The sequence below is a fragment of the Aquila chrysaetos genome, chromosome 2 (genome assembly GCF_900496995.4).
Source record: "Aquila chrysaetos chrysaetos chromosome 2, bAquChr1.4, whole genome shotgun sequence".
Classification (NCBI taxonomy): Eukaryota; Metazoa; Chordata; class Aves; order Accipitriformes; family Accipitridae; genus Aquila; species Aquila chrysaetos.
The window spans coordinates 61,965,610-61,980,758 of NC_044005.1; the positions used below are offsets into that span (position 1 = coordinate 61,965,610).

The 15,149-nt window shown below is 43.3% G+C and overlaps 1 protein-coding gene across 5 annotated transcripts in view; it reads right to left on the reverse strand.

The window, feature by feature from the left end:
• The window catches only part of PRDM1 (PR/SET domain 1), a 102,611-nt gene that overhangs the window by 26,333 nt on the left and 61,129 nt on the right, over positions 1-15,149 (reverse strand). Inside the window, exon 1 of one of the 5 annotated variants that reach the window (XM_030043258.2) lies at positions 7,561-7,759. The exons of 3 other annotated variants lie outside the window; for them this stretch is intronic. The gene's annotated coding sequence lies outside the window, so the exon portion shown is untranslated. Of the gene's footprint in view, positions 1-10; positions 1,177-7,560; positions 7,760-15,149 lie in introns of those variants that run through there. One more of the 5 variants, XM_030043279.2, reaches the window with a different exon arrangement.

Here is a 15,149-nt window from a genome sequence, read left to right on the forward strand (position 1 = left end):
GATGCCTTACTTCCTTCAGTGGTCCTGTCTCTTCAGCGAGGCGTCCTCGGGCTCAGAGGAACAGTGATGCACAATTCCATTTATAGCCATCTACAGCCCAGCGCGAACGCTAGCTGCTTCACTGCGAAGCCACTCTACTACTTTTCCTTCTTCTCACACGTCTGCAAGCGTATTTCTCATCGCTTTCCCAGCACTTCACGTGGCAGCTAGTTTCACATTCTTATTCTAAACACACACGCAGTTATAGTTTGGGGTGATCTGGGTGTTACACATTTCTTCACAGGAAAAAGGGAGAAAGAAAAAAAAGCATGTTTTATGCAATCGGGTGCCTGTCTCTCTCTGACACACATCCCCTTCCCTTAACCTGCTCCTCCGCGCTCTGATAAAAAGATGTGTGGAAAGGATTACTTGCCATTTTCAGTCTGAGATGCTCAGAATAGTTTATCTCTGTAAAGACCTTCCGTATGCGCTAACACAGGAGGGCTTGTGGCAGCAGACATAAGTAGGGCAACTGCTTGCAAGTGAGTGTCCTGGCTTAACTTCCACCACAGCATAATTCCACACAAGAGGTGGCCCGAGCACTGGGCTGAAGGATATAAATGTAATTGGATATACCCAGTAAAACTGAGGTACATCCAAAATGAGGTCTAGGAAGGCTCTGAAGTAGGAAGAACCATTCATTAAAGGAGAGAAATCCGGCCTACTTGATTGGGTTAATTAAGTGATGCTGAGTCACACCGCATAGAACAGAAAAACAATGTAGTCATACTGAAGGTGATTATTTTACCGAAAAATAGTCTCACTCCGAGAGGCAGCTGTTTTAGAGCTTTTCACTTCCCTGTTAGCTTGAAAGTAAAAAAAAAAAAAAAAAAAAGGTCAGGGGGGAGGGGGAGACAAGAAAAAAGGGTTGATATGTTTCCTTCAGGGGCTGGTCGTCTTAATGTGAAGGAGAGCAGAAGAAAAGCAAATCTGCCTTTCAAGGAACTGAGAATGCTTTTGGGCTGGAGAAGAAGAAGCAGCAGCAGCAGAGATTAGATTAGATCGGATCAGATGAAGTGAAATATTTGTCAGGACAACAGGAGGATGCCAATATCCCAGATCAGTGCGGCTCTCTCCCTGGAGCCTGGGGAGGCGAGTACAGCCTATGAAGCCTACAGACTTCAAATAACTCCGTGGCACACTCCGAGGCTATCCTGAAATTAGCTCCAGGTGTCTCAGTGAAGCTGAGCCCAGCACTACTGTAGCGCAGGAGAAGGGATTTCGGTGGCGTGCAGGTCTAGCCTAACGGTGCCTGATCTGGAATAAAACTAAGTTTATCAAGAAAGAAGAGACAGAAACAAATTGTTAAGAATGTGTACTAAAGTACGAATCACAAAGGAAGCTCTGCCATTAAAGAAATATATAGACTGACCTTCTGACCTTCCTCCTTAATAGAGAAACATAAAAAGATGCCCTGTTCAACCAGAAGTTTTCTGCTCTTTTATAGAAATCTTTCATACCAGTAGCCACTATTGTCTGGAATGTGCAATCTCAAAATGTTGTTCATTTCAAAAAGAACATTTTTAGTCATATTTTCATTTTTTCCTTCTCGCTCATAGAAAACCTCAATTACTGTATTAATCAGCATTTCTCAGGCAGCTCTCTCTGCAGCAGCTTTCAGCCTGGCAACAAATCATGAATGGCCCTAACAGCTCTGATCTCAGAAATCCCCATCCATTTCCTTTGATGCTATCGCCACTTCAGCTCAACAACAAGCCTGCGCAACTCGGCCTCAGCTGCCGCTGCTGCCGCTGCTGCTGTTCTCCCTGTGCCTGCTGTAATTCTAAGGGGAAGAAGGAGGGAAGGGAGCTGGCTCTAATAGATGAAACTTCTTTAGAAAGTTGGAGGGGAGATAAAATGCACACGAGATTAAAGCAGAGTCTCATTTTCACATCCTCCCCTTCCCCTTACCCAAACAAGGTCAGTGGCAGATTGACCACATCAAGAGTAACTACCAGACCCACCCCCATTTCCCACTTCCTGCATGTAGGCATCCTTGTGCTGGTAAACATTTGGGGACCAGTTGTGGTCATTACTCGGAGAAGGTACATGATGTAGTTGCACGACTGCACATCTTTTAAAGGCCAACCGAGAAATCAAACTCAAAGAAGAACTTGCTTTCAAGTTCTGCTGAGATACACTCCTGTTTTGGGGCCATGCTTCTGAAAACGTGGCTGCTGTCAGATTCAAGGGAAAGAGGGAGATCCAGCACGCTCTAGTGACTGTGCAACAGGAAAAGTTACAGCCGCCTTCTCACAGACTGGCCTGACCTTTGCAAAGCACAGCCTATAGGCTTCAGATACGATCTCAGAGGCTTTGTATGCCCTGGACGACTTCAGCATGGTATTGCCTATAAGGAGAGAAATTAAAATTGCACTTGAATCTACATGAAGGTTTTTGCAAGGGCATTTGGGGTGGTGTATGTTGTAGCCAGGAGGCTTTTGAATTAACACATGCAGCTTTCAGGGACTGCCTTTAATTACAGAGCACCCTGGTCATTGCCTCGTAGCACTTCCAAATGCCTTTACGTTTATTTTTGTCTCAGCTGTGCAATACCAAGAGCAGATCTTTTGGCTGCACTCTCAGCTACTGCCTAGTGCAAGCCTTAACATCTCTTTTGATTTCTGTTGTTTTATCCTCTCAAGAAATTTTCCTTAAAAAGAGAAAAAAGGAGTCAAACTAAAATACCATATCCCTTTTTGTTTCCAGCTAGGCCTTATTAAAATACTGCTCAGATGACTTATGAATAAGCCAAAACCAACCCTCCTCCAATGGAAAAAACATTCTTGCAGCACACAGAAGCAAGAACTAAGCTTCAGCCGTTTCCTCTTGTTGAGGCTCGAGTTTGAGAAGAAGGAGCCGAGGCTGTGTGGGTCTGCTATCAGGAGGGCAAGAAGTCACTGTGAGAAGTTAGGCTTCTCTTCGCTGTGAAAGCAGCTGAGCAGCAAAGGCGAAACAGGCTGAAGCCACTCGCTCTTGTTTCCCAGGAAGCAAGCTGGGGTGAAGGTATTGAGAAAGCAGCAGCGGCAGAGGCTTTGTCACTACACTTCATTGTGGGAAAAGGCAGCAGACTTCAGGGTCTGGACTAAACGTAAGGAGCCATCTCCTCCTCCCTTATGAGAAGGGAAGTGCCTCACAGTGAAGACCACAGCTGTTCCCCCCTTGGTTACCGTCAGCCTTCCCATCACACTTTTGAGCGATGGTGGTCTTGGGAAAGGTTGGGATGATAGCCAGGAGCCCATACAACAGCGCTTGTATTGTCTTTGCATGTTTCTGCCAACCCAAGTTTATACCGGACAAGAAAACCTGAGCACAAAAATCAGCCTTCCACATCTCAAACACGGACTTTTGAATATTCTGTCCATAGCAACTGAGTCTGAGGAAAAATGAACGAAAACCAGGTCAACCCATTCCAACCACTTTCCAACCTTACTGGTGACAGAGGACTGACAAAAGGGTGTTCTTTGGGAAATCTTCCTTTAAAATAGGCTGATTTCCAGATTGTTATGGAGGAGGGATGGGACAGCATACATATGTTAGAAGGCTGACTCCTGTAAATATTTCAAAGACATCCGCCCCGCAACAAGCTCACAACAATCTGAAATAATGAAGCCACCTCAGAATTAATTGCATTAATTCAACTTTCATGTCTCTTCCCAACTTGGCAGTCATGACACTTTTTGGGGTATTCTCTCCTCAGCCTGCCTGGTTAAGTCATTGTGATATGAACCATGGTAGAACTTCGGACTCTGTTCCTGCACAATTCAGTTTTCATTTCAGATACTCTCCAGGCTACCCAATCTCGTGGAGCTGATGAACACAGCAGAAGGAGGATGAGACCCATGGGTGGAACCACGCCACTTTTCTCAGACAAAGAACTGGCCACAGAGTGCGTTTCAAAACAGATTAACAAAAACAACAGCTACACACCATGACAAAGCGCATATGGTGGAAACGAAAATATTTACCCACAGATTATCACAGATGCAGCAATGCACTACCGTGCATCTAGGACCACAGGATTCGAAACAGTGACTGTATGTTTAGAGCTGATTAGGCAATCTGGCAGGGGAGGGCCGAAGGACCACTTTTTAAGCTTCTAAGAGTACAGTTGTCATTTCTCCACCTTTCCTACTCCAGGGTGGTGAAATAACAGTCTTTTCATACCTGTGTGTTGGCTGGGGGAGGGAAGAATTCCTCTGCTATTAAACACAACTTCTCATTAAATAGTTGACACCTTATCCTTCTTTAAATGTTGTAATGTTTACTTTGCAAAACCCAGGAAAGCTTTTAAAATAAAGATAGCTGAGAGATTCTTAAGCCGGGTGTCCTTCCTTATCTGCTCTTTATCAACCAGCTATTGTTTCTGGAGGAGCTCGTTGGGGAAGGTGGAGCAAAGGGGGTTAATGTTCAATAGGTATCTATCAGTTCCCCTGAAGGAATAGCGCTGCTGACAGAATGGCAACACTGGGCTCTCAGCTACTTCCTGCAGAATGTGACAAACCAGAGAAAAAAAACGAGGGCTGCAGCTACTTCTTTTTTTTTTCTTTTTTCTTTTTTTTTCTCCCTCTCCCAAAACAACTAGTTTTAAGAAAGACATTGTCCTTAGGAGAGATAATCCCACAATAGAGAGTCCATTAGAGGTATTAAAGCATTGGCAGCGCCTGATCTACAAGAAGGGCTCTGTCCTGACAATAGACAATTAAAGCTGATAAATCTGCACTACTTGTTGCCGTTCTAATTCCTCGTAATTGTATGCTACTTGTCCCTGCCTCCTGCGTCCAGGGATGAAGCATGCTTCTTTAATCTCCAGAGTACCTGACCTAGTTCCTATATGGTCTTTTCAGGACCTGTTTTCTTCCCATCTGGACTTCTTCCCTCCTACTCTCCTTTCCTGCTTCCCTCCCCTAAGCATTAAGAAGAGGTTACGATAGAGGGCACGGAAAACACCAGAGCACAGCACCCGGATCAATAATTCTGGAGCCCCAGACAATGCACTAATCTGCAATAACAGCTAATCATGGTCAATTTGGCACACCAGTGATTAAACTGTACTTTTCATTAGGCTCAACAAGTAGAGCAGACGCGCACTGACAATTCACATTGCCCTATCAGTAAGAGCTGCCAAACTCGTGTGCACTTCTGCATTTGTAGCTGCTCCATCACTAGTCATGCCGGACTAGGCACTTTGTGGGGGCTTATCTTTTTTCTTTTGACATTTTACGGAGTGGGACTCTTAGCTGTGTTTTCTGTAAAAAGCAAGCCCCTGCCTCACTTTACTACCATGAGTTCTCCTAGTTAAAGGGCTCAGTGGGTGAAATTGTGATGTGCTGTGCAGGACACTGAAAAACAATCATTGCAATTACATGTTCCTGGTGCTGACAATATTCTTGGTTTTATTTTACATCTCAAAAGATATTTGGTGTTTTTCCTCAAATTTTTTTTTTTTTTTTTTTAAGAAAGCTTGGAAGCCTGCTGGTGACAGAGCAGAAGCATGAAAATGCGCATCACAGGACTTAAAAGATGGAAAACAAGTAAAAATTACCTTTTATCTATATTTTTCAAACTGAACTGTTCAGCCAACTTCACAAAACATCTGGAGACTGAAGAATGATTTGGGTTTTCTTTTTTCACCCCTGAACTTGTGAACAAGCCACTACTTTGTCCACCTTAGAAATCTACACGGTTATTAACCCTTACATGCCATTTTGATAGTGACCTTCCCATCACTCTCATAGAACAATTTCTTCCGACAACAATTTCTTCTGGTTACAATCGTACCTAGCGGACCCGTTTTGCAAACTGCCCTGAAAGCCTCACCCAAGAGTTTACCACAATCTTTCTCTAAAGCACAGCACCAAATTCCAGGACTCCTAGAGACCGACCCCACACACTCAGGGTCTCCTTCTGTTTAACTTTAGCTTATCATCCTTGTATTAACTTGAATAAATGTTAAAACTGCACTCCAGGTTGCTCTTTAAAAAAAAAAAAAAAAAAAAGGAAAGGAAAAAAAAAACCAGCGTGGAAGATGTCAGACGAATGCAGGAAATGTCTATTCTACTATTAATATTAATGAATCCCTAATGCATTTGCAACCCACTTGAGGTAAGTCAGTAGAGTTCTTCTCCTGACAGCTATTCCTCATCAAACTACCACTGCTAAAGATGTTGATGCTTTCCCTTTTGCTTTGTAATCTTTACACCAACTTTAAATCACACCAGAGCCTACCACAATATAATGTATTTTATCCTAAGTGAACAAAAAGCCCTGGAGACAGAGGTTTAAAACAGCGCACATGTCCGCTCAATTTATCATTTTAAGATAGGAAGCTGCCGCAACAAACAAAACACCTCCTTGAAAGTGGGACAGCAGCAGATTGCAGTGCAGAAAGCTCTGGGATCTTTTGTTTTCCTGGAGAGCAACAACGGGGCTTTGCAGAGAAACACAACAGCCTCCCCTTGCTGAAATCTACATCAGTTCATATAGAAAAGCCTGCCAACTGCTAGTTAGATGGTAACAAAATATTGCAGATAATTCACTTTTCACGATAAAGCAGAAACAAGCAGGCATGCAGCACCCAGCAGGGGCTCAACTGATAAAACGGTGTCAAACTCAAACCTTTTGTCAATTGGGAGGGAAGAGAGCAAGCTGAAAGATGGACTCAGGAAGTAGATTTATCTAGTGCGACACATTAACTAGTATAAATACTAAGGAAAAAGTAAACACATTTACCCAGCAGTATCTCCAGCCAGCAAAGAAAAGGCTTCTGAGCCTCAGACCCACGCTGGCCATCTAACTCAGCTGTCAGCTACAACAGCAGTAGCATTTTTTTTCTTGTGCAGGATTGCAATGCCATTTAATTCATGGCACTAAAAGGTCTTATTAAAAGCGTACATTATAATTAAGCAAAACAAAAGCGTGACTCCTCTGCTGTTCTAGACTCCTCCCTCCACCCAATAGCCAAAACAATAAAACCACCTTGGCAGCAAACAAGTCAGGTAACATACCCCGGAGAAGAGCACAGATTTGTTATATAATCATTTACTTTGCGTCTGGCTTGCTCAAAACTGCCGTATCAGAAACTTCTGTCCCGGAGACTCCGGAGGCAACGGAGGGGGCTGACAATGCAGGTCAGGCACAGTAAGTCGCCAGCAGCGTAATGTGGGGCACACAAACAAACTGGAATAATGCAGGGCAGAACGGCTCTTTGGATGTATGCTTTCCTTTGGAAAGTCTAAACAAATAACACAGTTCGTGGGCAGCACATCTCTGCTGCAAACACCGGGAAGAAGGAAAACGGTTCAAAGGGATTTAGGATACCAACCCACAGCCACATACACACACCTTGTGCTGGCAACCCATAGTATCAAAGGATGGCACGTCACATCCAGCAAACCATTCTAACACTCAATCTAACACAAATTAACAGCAAAGTAAGTAATCTGCATCATGCCCCCCAAAAAAAGAAAAAGGAGTTAATTCATAAAGCAAAATACAGCACAGTTCTTTGTTCAGCTGTACCTTGATGTGTCCACACAGCACAGGTCCCCCACCTCCAGCTCATGCATCTCAGGATTTTAGTCCATATGGAAAGTCTGTCACTCACTCTCACACCCTTACACACACACACACATGCTCGCACACACGCACACCACACCCGCACTCTCGCTCCCCAACACGCACTGCTGGAACCGCTCCGAGGATTTTAGAATTTCCTCTTGCTAGCAGATTCCTCCCTCCCCTCGCATCCACTCCACCCCGTTCTGTAATTAGGCTTAACAAGAGCAATTAACAAAACAAACTCCTCTCCGCCTGGTGGCCTGATAATTCTGATTGTCATAATGTATTAAGATGTGTAAGCCAGTTTAAAATAAAGGTAAATTACAACATTGCACAAGAGCCACTTTGCACCTATTTTTACTGCTTTTGTCATAGGGATAATGAACATTCAGCCACACCTTTAATTTAAAACACAAAAATGAAAACTCACGTCTGAACAGCAGAACTCAAAATTGTCGCTTTTGGACCAATGAGACTATTTTTTTTCACTCGTTCATTAGAGGGCAGCTCCCTCCTCCTATGCACAGCAAACTCCACAGAAACATATTTTTCTTTTTGGAATTACTTTGTGATCCTAAAAAATCTATGTAAAATCAAGTTTAAATGCATCTTCTGGCTTTACAGACATCCATGAATAAATGGACTGTAATTGTTCCTTTTGCCCTGCCTGGTGTCTAATGGCATGATATAGGAGACAAAAGCCTCAAAATTTTTTGGATGGTTTGCCCTCCCACTTTCAGATCACTTCAGCAATCAAATCAAAGAAATTTAGTGTCAGAATCATCAAATCCAAAAACAACAATTGAGAACTAACTGATTTCTGGTGGTCAGTGGAGAAGCTTTGGTGTTCTTTGATTTCAGAGAGCTAGGGGTCCAACCCACACAGAAAATTTACACACAGCTTGAATTCAGTTGGAAAAGATATCTCGTTCTTCTTCTGCTTATACACTCTGGGACTGTGTAATTAAAACTGTCAACATAAAACTAGTGAACATATCAAAATCATAAGCACACAGAAAATTCATGAGCAGAAGGGAAAACCTGAAAATAAAACCAGTTTGGTCCGTGACATGGATTCAGGTTCATAAGAACTGTAAAAAACGTTTTTCTCCTTCAGATACGTATAACCTGATTCACAATACCATCTGCCAACTAACCACAAACAATTAAAAAAAAAAAAAAAAAGAAAAAAGAAAGGCTGGTGTTGCTAGTGTATGGTTGGAATCCTGCAGTTTCTGATAAGCTACATACGTTTTCCTAAGTCAATGATTTCATCTCTGCTGGGTGTCAACATTTGCACAAGAATAATTTTGGGGGTCAGAAAGACATCAGCAAATGAGATTTCAAAAGGTTTCATAAGAGCACAGATTGCTCAAACACAGGGAAAGGAGGGTTTCGGCTTCCAGAAGTTCACTCTTCTGCTTCTTCATTCCTCCTTCCCTGAAGCTGAGTCAAAGTTCTGTAAAAACCTACAGTGAACCATCAGATTTGCAAGACAACAGCCTCACATAAAAAGCCACGCTTTGCAGTGAGACAAACGCTCCAAAATGAGAGTAAACGGAGACTATTATGTGCAAAATCAGGCACTCTTTCACATGGTAGGAGATGCCAGGCGTAGAATTGCATACAGAAACTCAGTTCTGCACTCTTGGCATAGGATGCACCATCTTTTTTTTCCACCAGATCTCTTCCTTGTTCAGTGTTTAGAAAGAAGAGTGCTGACTAAAAAAGTCATTTTTCCAGATTTTTTTTCTCTCTTCTTTCTCCTTGAAAGGCCCAGTGCCTTACTTTTACGACAGACCATTCCAATGGAAGACAAACCAATTTTGTCTTGTATTTTTCCACTTTGCTCATCACAACAGCAGCACTTGAGTGCCTCACAAATATCAAATAATGACTAATCTGATTTTCACAATACCTTCCCCGTATGTTCATGAAGGTATTATTGCTATTCTCGCTCTGCAGAAGGGGTATGGAGACACAATGACATTAACATCAAAAGCATACGTTAATTTGGGGATGCAGAGCAGCCGATTTACTCACCATGTCATATTACTTTCTATGTTCAAAGCATTTATCTTCCTGGCATCTGTGATGGCTCTGTATTTTGCAGAGCTTCACACTGGGCACCCAAGAAGATGTCAAAATTAATGACCACCTGCAAAAGGCTTTGCTGAGGTGAACTGGCATGACTCTTATTCAGAATCACAGGCAGAAAAAACACCTGGCTCCTCAGAGCGGAGCTCACCTGCCCTGAGAAGAGCAACACTTCTTCCTATCACGGCTGTTTTACTTCCTTACGCTGCAGCGAATGAGATGGGGAGAAGAGGTGTCTTCAAAGATAATATTTTATTACACCATCCCAATTCATCTCCCCTAGCAAGCTTGTCTGATGCCTGAATGAGGCAAGTAACCAGCATAAAAAACAGTAATTAAATGAGTAATTTAAGACTGTATCATAATGCATAAGGGGATCAAATTGGGGTTAGGCAAACAACCTAAACTCTGGAGAACTTGAGTTTGCAATTTCAGTAATGTATTTCAAGAGTTTTTGTGCTGATTTTTGAAACTGCCAATAGCAAAAGCAGAGATCCCATGACATGGCATCACACTGATGCCCACACGGATCATCAGCAGAGCTGGGATATTCTGATCTGCCACGGGCAGACCTCTGCAGGGAAGCTAGCAGACCTGGCTCAGAGCAACCATACGGTTGTTTTTGACAAGATCAGCACAAGCACTGGAAGGGATAGGAAGGACGCCTCTGCTGGTGGATTTCCCCAGGTGACGTGCTGGAAGCAGAGGAATGACTGCTTTCAGACATCTCGGTTTCATGCCAGGTTTGGTGTGGAGTTTGTTCCTCCTCTCCTCTCCTCTCCTCCTGTCTCAGCCCCTCTTCCAGACCTCGTCTCAGACTTCTGATTGGTTTCCTTGCCCAGCAAGTCCTCACCTCGTTCCTCCTGACCCCTCTTGTAGTTTCCCTTTCCAGTCACTCCCATTTTCCACTCCCACACCCAGGCTCCACGTGCCAAGTCTTCTCATCAAGCTGGTTTCAGTCCCTCCTGGTTCCGCATCTGCATTGCGCTTCCTTCCCCTCCTGACCGAACCAAACATGGCACACACGCTCTCCATCCCCACATGCCCCTTCCCGCCGACCAGCACGCCCGGCCTCCACGGCCCGAAGAGCAGCCTGGTGTGGCCAAGTCTCCGGGCATCTCCCGGTGCTCCTCTGCAGGCACGTCGCGGTGAGCTCAGTTCACACGTTGAGCAGACATGGTGTCAAGCCAACTGGAAGTCCTGTGACTATGTTAGTATGGCACTGAGCCCGAGCTAATAAGCCCTGGTGAGAAGCCGGATATATTAGCTTGGGCTTAGCACTGTGCTAATGCAGTCAGGCAGCTTTTGGATCAGAGCTGGCTTACATCCCACCCGCTTTTAACACCGAGCTTGCTCGTCTTCGTCTACAATAACCCATAAAGATAAATCCCTCAGTCTTGTACCAACCTTACTCTCAGTTTCCCTCCTCCCTGGCACTGCTGACCTCCAGGCGCGGTCTGTCTCTCCGCCTTCATAATCCCCTCCAGGTTCAGCTCTTGTCCATAGGCTTTTGAAAACAGCTCCTTTTGATGACTCTGGCCTCAGGACGGTTTGCAGTAAAGCATGCACCGAACATGCGCTCTTCTGCTCTCAGTTCAGGCGCTCAGTTGTAGACCCAACAGCGTTCACCCACTGAAGCAAGCCGTGATGCCCTCCTACAGCTCCGGCGGGGCTGCCCTGCCAGTCGTCTAGGTTGGCTTCTAGCTCAAAAGCAATTCTCCTGGGCGTGGGGGTCAGGGATGGAGGTGGGGACAGGACGGGTGCGTGTCCTGGTCTTGTTCTGACAGAGACCCGTCATAAACGAAGCACATGTGCAGATCCAGGAACCTGGAAGTGCTCCCGGCAGACGGACGGTGTTTGAGCATCCCTGACAACAACGGCCACCACCCTGCCCTGCCACATACGCTGTCCTTCCTCGGGCCGCTCGACCTGTCATTCAAACTTCTGCTCCAAAAAATGGGGACTGTCATGGTGGAGATTGCTTTTCAAAAGAAAAGTCATCACACTCTTAATGTTAGCAACACAATTTTTAACATAGCCAAGTTCTTGGAAACAGCAGAGTAGATTTTGGGGAAAAAATATAGCCTGAGGAAAGTAAAATGTAAGAAACACTGAGCCACACGTTTAGAATTTGGTAGATTTATGAGCACCTAAAAGTGGGATCTCCTAATGCAAATAGTCTGCCTGTCTGAGCAACAGGTGATGCTTCCAGCCCTGCTTATATACTAGAGATCAGTTTCCAGAGATTAATTTTAGGGGGATGTTATTGAACATTCTCCTTTGTATGAGACTGAAAATATTACCATCACACACAAATCATGTGCATAGATTTAAACCCTATTGCCTTGGCCTGCTATTCCTCTTTCAGTGGCCCAGGCCAATGCACTAGAATTGTATTAATTATACAACATGGCAAGGTTTGATAAAGACAGAGAGGATGCTCCTGTTCCAACAAGTTTACATGAAGTGCTCCTTTTCATATACTAAATCCTAAAGGGCGATGGAGACAACAAAAATGCTGATGCTATTTTTCATCACTGTTAAGATTTATAAAATAAACAAATGACGATCTAATTGCAGTAGTTTGCTCTAATAACACCAGATCCTTAAGTGACTAATCTCGTCACCAAAATAATAATAAAAAAAAATTTTTTTTTGAAAGATTAATCTGCACCAGTCTGTCCCGGCATACCCCTCATCTAAAATTATTGGCACTACGTGCACACAAATCAGGCAACAGGGAGTAAGGGAAGCTTGCAATCAGATCTAATGTCTTCCCTTCCTCTCAGCCCCCAGTACAGGACAGCCACTTCCTTTCTACAAACGCTTTGCTCAGATCTGTACACAAGACAGGCCACATCTTCCGGGGAGGCTCAAAGTCTTTGCAGACGCACAGTTGTCTTCAAAGCATCACTGGAAATCTGTGTGGGAAGACTCTAAAATATTAAAACCATCCTATACTCTTTTCTTCTAACCAACAACAACCCCCCTCTAAACTTATCTATCACTTCTCTGTTCAGTTTATTCTGGGCTGCAGAATAAACTTTCTGGCTACTGAAAAAGATGCACAAATACATAAGCTGCACCACACGTGGAAAGGAAAACAATAGAGAAAATCTGTATGTTCTTTCCAGAAAGACAGTTCTCTTCCAGAACATTAAAATTATGCATAAGCTTTTCCTCCATTTCCAAAAGCAGGCAAAAAGAAGGCTGGTGTGAAAATACTGCGCTTCAAAATGTAGCTTATCTGTCTTGAATCCGAACTGATTTACCTTTTGGATCAACACTCCATTACCATCTTGCTTGCTTTTCTTCTCCCAAAGCTCACCGCTTGCCCTCTAGCAGATTCACAAGTTACTTAAGCCATGATCTTCAGTCTTAAGAAATCCCCAGCTGAAAGTTTGCTACGGCACTCGTAACCACAGCCCAGCAGCAAGCAGGACGCGACACTGCTCTTCCTCGCGCAGCACGCAGGCGGCCAGCCCGTGCTTGCTGACTACAGACGAGAGATTGTCATATTTTCTCAGTTTCCCCATTTCTAACCCAAGAGCTACCTTGTGCAGCAGGATGACTTTCAGAAGACACATCCTTTGTAACCTCTCCTTGCTGCCAGATGTCCTCTGCAGCCAGTTCATAGCTTTTGCTTTGTATTTCACAATAGCTTAACAATTTTGGTAAAAATTCACAGACTACTACTACTACTGAAAAAAGTTAAGTATTATTCTTAAAGAAGGTGGAGAGGCCAAAAGATCTGATCTCAGTTAAATCCTCTGAATTTCTCTCATTCCGCATTTCTTTCTGACTGTCAAAGCCAAGCTTTTGCCAGTCCTATGTATAGATAACTGGATTCCTTTGAAAAATATGGTCAAGCTGACAAGGTGTGGGGCAATAAGACTGAGATGCTATTTCCTTGAAATACCTGGCATGTTTGCAGTGTGCTAGGACACCAGAAGAGCATAAATTACCACAATTCACTGCACAGAGAGAAGAGTGCCCTAACAGACCTTCGGAGGCTCATGATCAGTTTCTGAGGATGGATGCTGTAACCCCACAGATAACAGCGAGGGTAGGTAAATTGGTTTAAGCCTAGCGAGGATCTAAAGACAAAGAGGTACCAGAAATTCAGTGTGTGTGCTGGTTACTGAAACAGACAAGACACATGGAAATATTTTTTCAGATTAATTTACATAAAAACTAAATTTGACTTTTGGATATACAGTAAACATGATTTTGCAAATCACCGTGTCGAAGAAATCTAAACAAAATCCATCTGCATGCTTATAAACACGTAAAAGTGTTTAAGGGACACAGTATGTTAAAAAAAATCAACAATAATGGTTAGACCATGCTTCCAATTATATTCTTTCTTCAATTAGTCTTGAAGAAACTAACACCTCTATTAATCATTTCAATTAACTCCACGCACCACATGACATCCGCACCAGCAGCCCATATGTTGCGTTCCAATCACCCAAATATTAAAGCCTTTTTAATTGATTGATCTAAAGAACATTCAACAGGCTCAAGGTGGCAGCCAGCCAGGAAATCCCAAAAGAAGATGACAAAAAGGTGGGGGTGCTAAACCAGCTTCCCAATTTGTTTTTCCTCTTCCTCCAGGGTTCACTAAGTTAATCCAATCACAGCCCATAAAGCCCCTTTTTAATAAAATAAATAAATAGATAAGAGAACACACATGTTGGCTTTCCCCCAGAGAAGCCCCCTCCACTAAAGCCGGAGAGCCATCCTGTTAAGAAAGTGCCGCATAGGAGGGTGCATTTTTTATCCAGCAGAAATATTTAGCTTGGCCACCCGCCAGGGAATGCTGAAAGAATAGACTGAATTAGGGGATTTACCTTCCACGTGTTTGGCACGCGTCATTAGAGGCTCTGAAGAGCTTGACTCTTTCGCTCTCTCACTCTCTGTTTTTTCTCCCCCCCCCCCCCCAAGCTTTGATGCAGAGAATAAAGTATGAGCTATAAGAGCAGTTCATGTGTTGCATTTCTAAGTGTTGGCACGGTGGCTTTTGTTCTGTTGAAGAAAACTGATGTCCAGTTTCTGAAGGTAATTTTTTTTTTTAAATTCCAGTCACGTATGGGGTGATATGTTTCAAAAGCATTCACTTTAATGCAGAAAAAAAGCATGCTATTTTTCTTCCTCTCTTTTCCTAAAAAAAAAAAAAAAGTTTTTGAAGTTTTCTGTAGACAGATTTAAACTTGGAGAAAGTGGCTTAAAAGTAAATTCCTTAAGTGAAACTCCAACCACAGAGTATTTTAGGAGCTCATTTGAAAGGTTAGTTTTGTAACAATAACTCATTAATTGCTCTGTCATTTGACTTTTATATGCTGTCATGTGGACTTATGTTATTTTAAAAAACACTTCTTTACATAAGTACTTTGGTCCAACAATTACCTCTTAAGATCTATAACCAGAACACATTAGTTGAGATGGTTGGT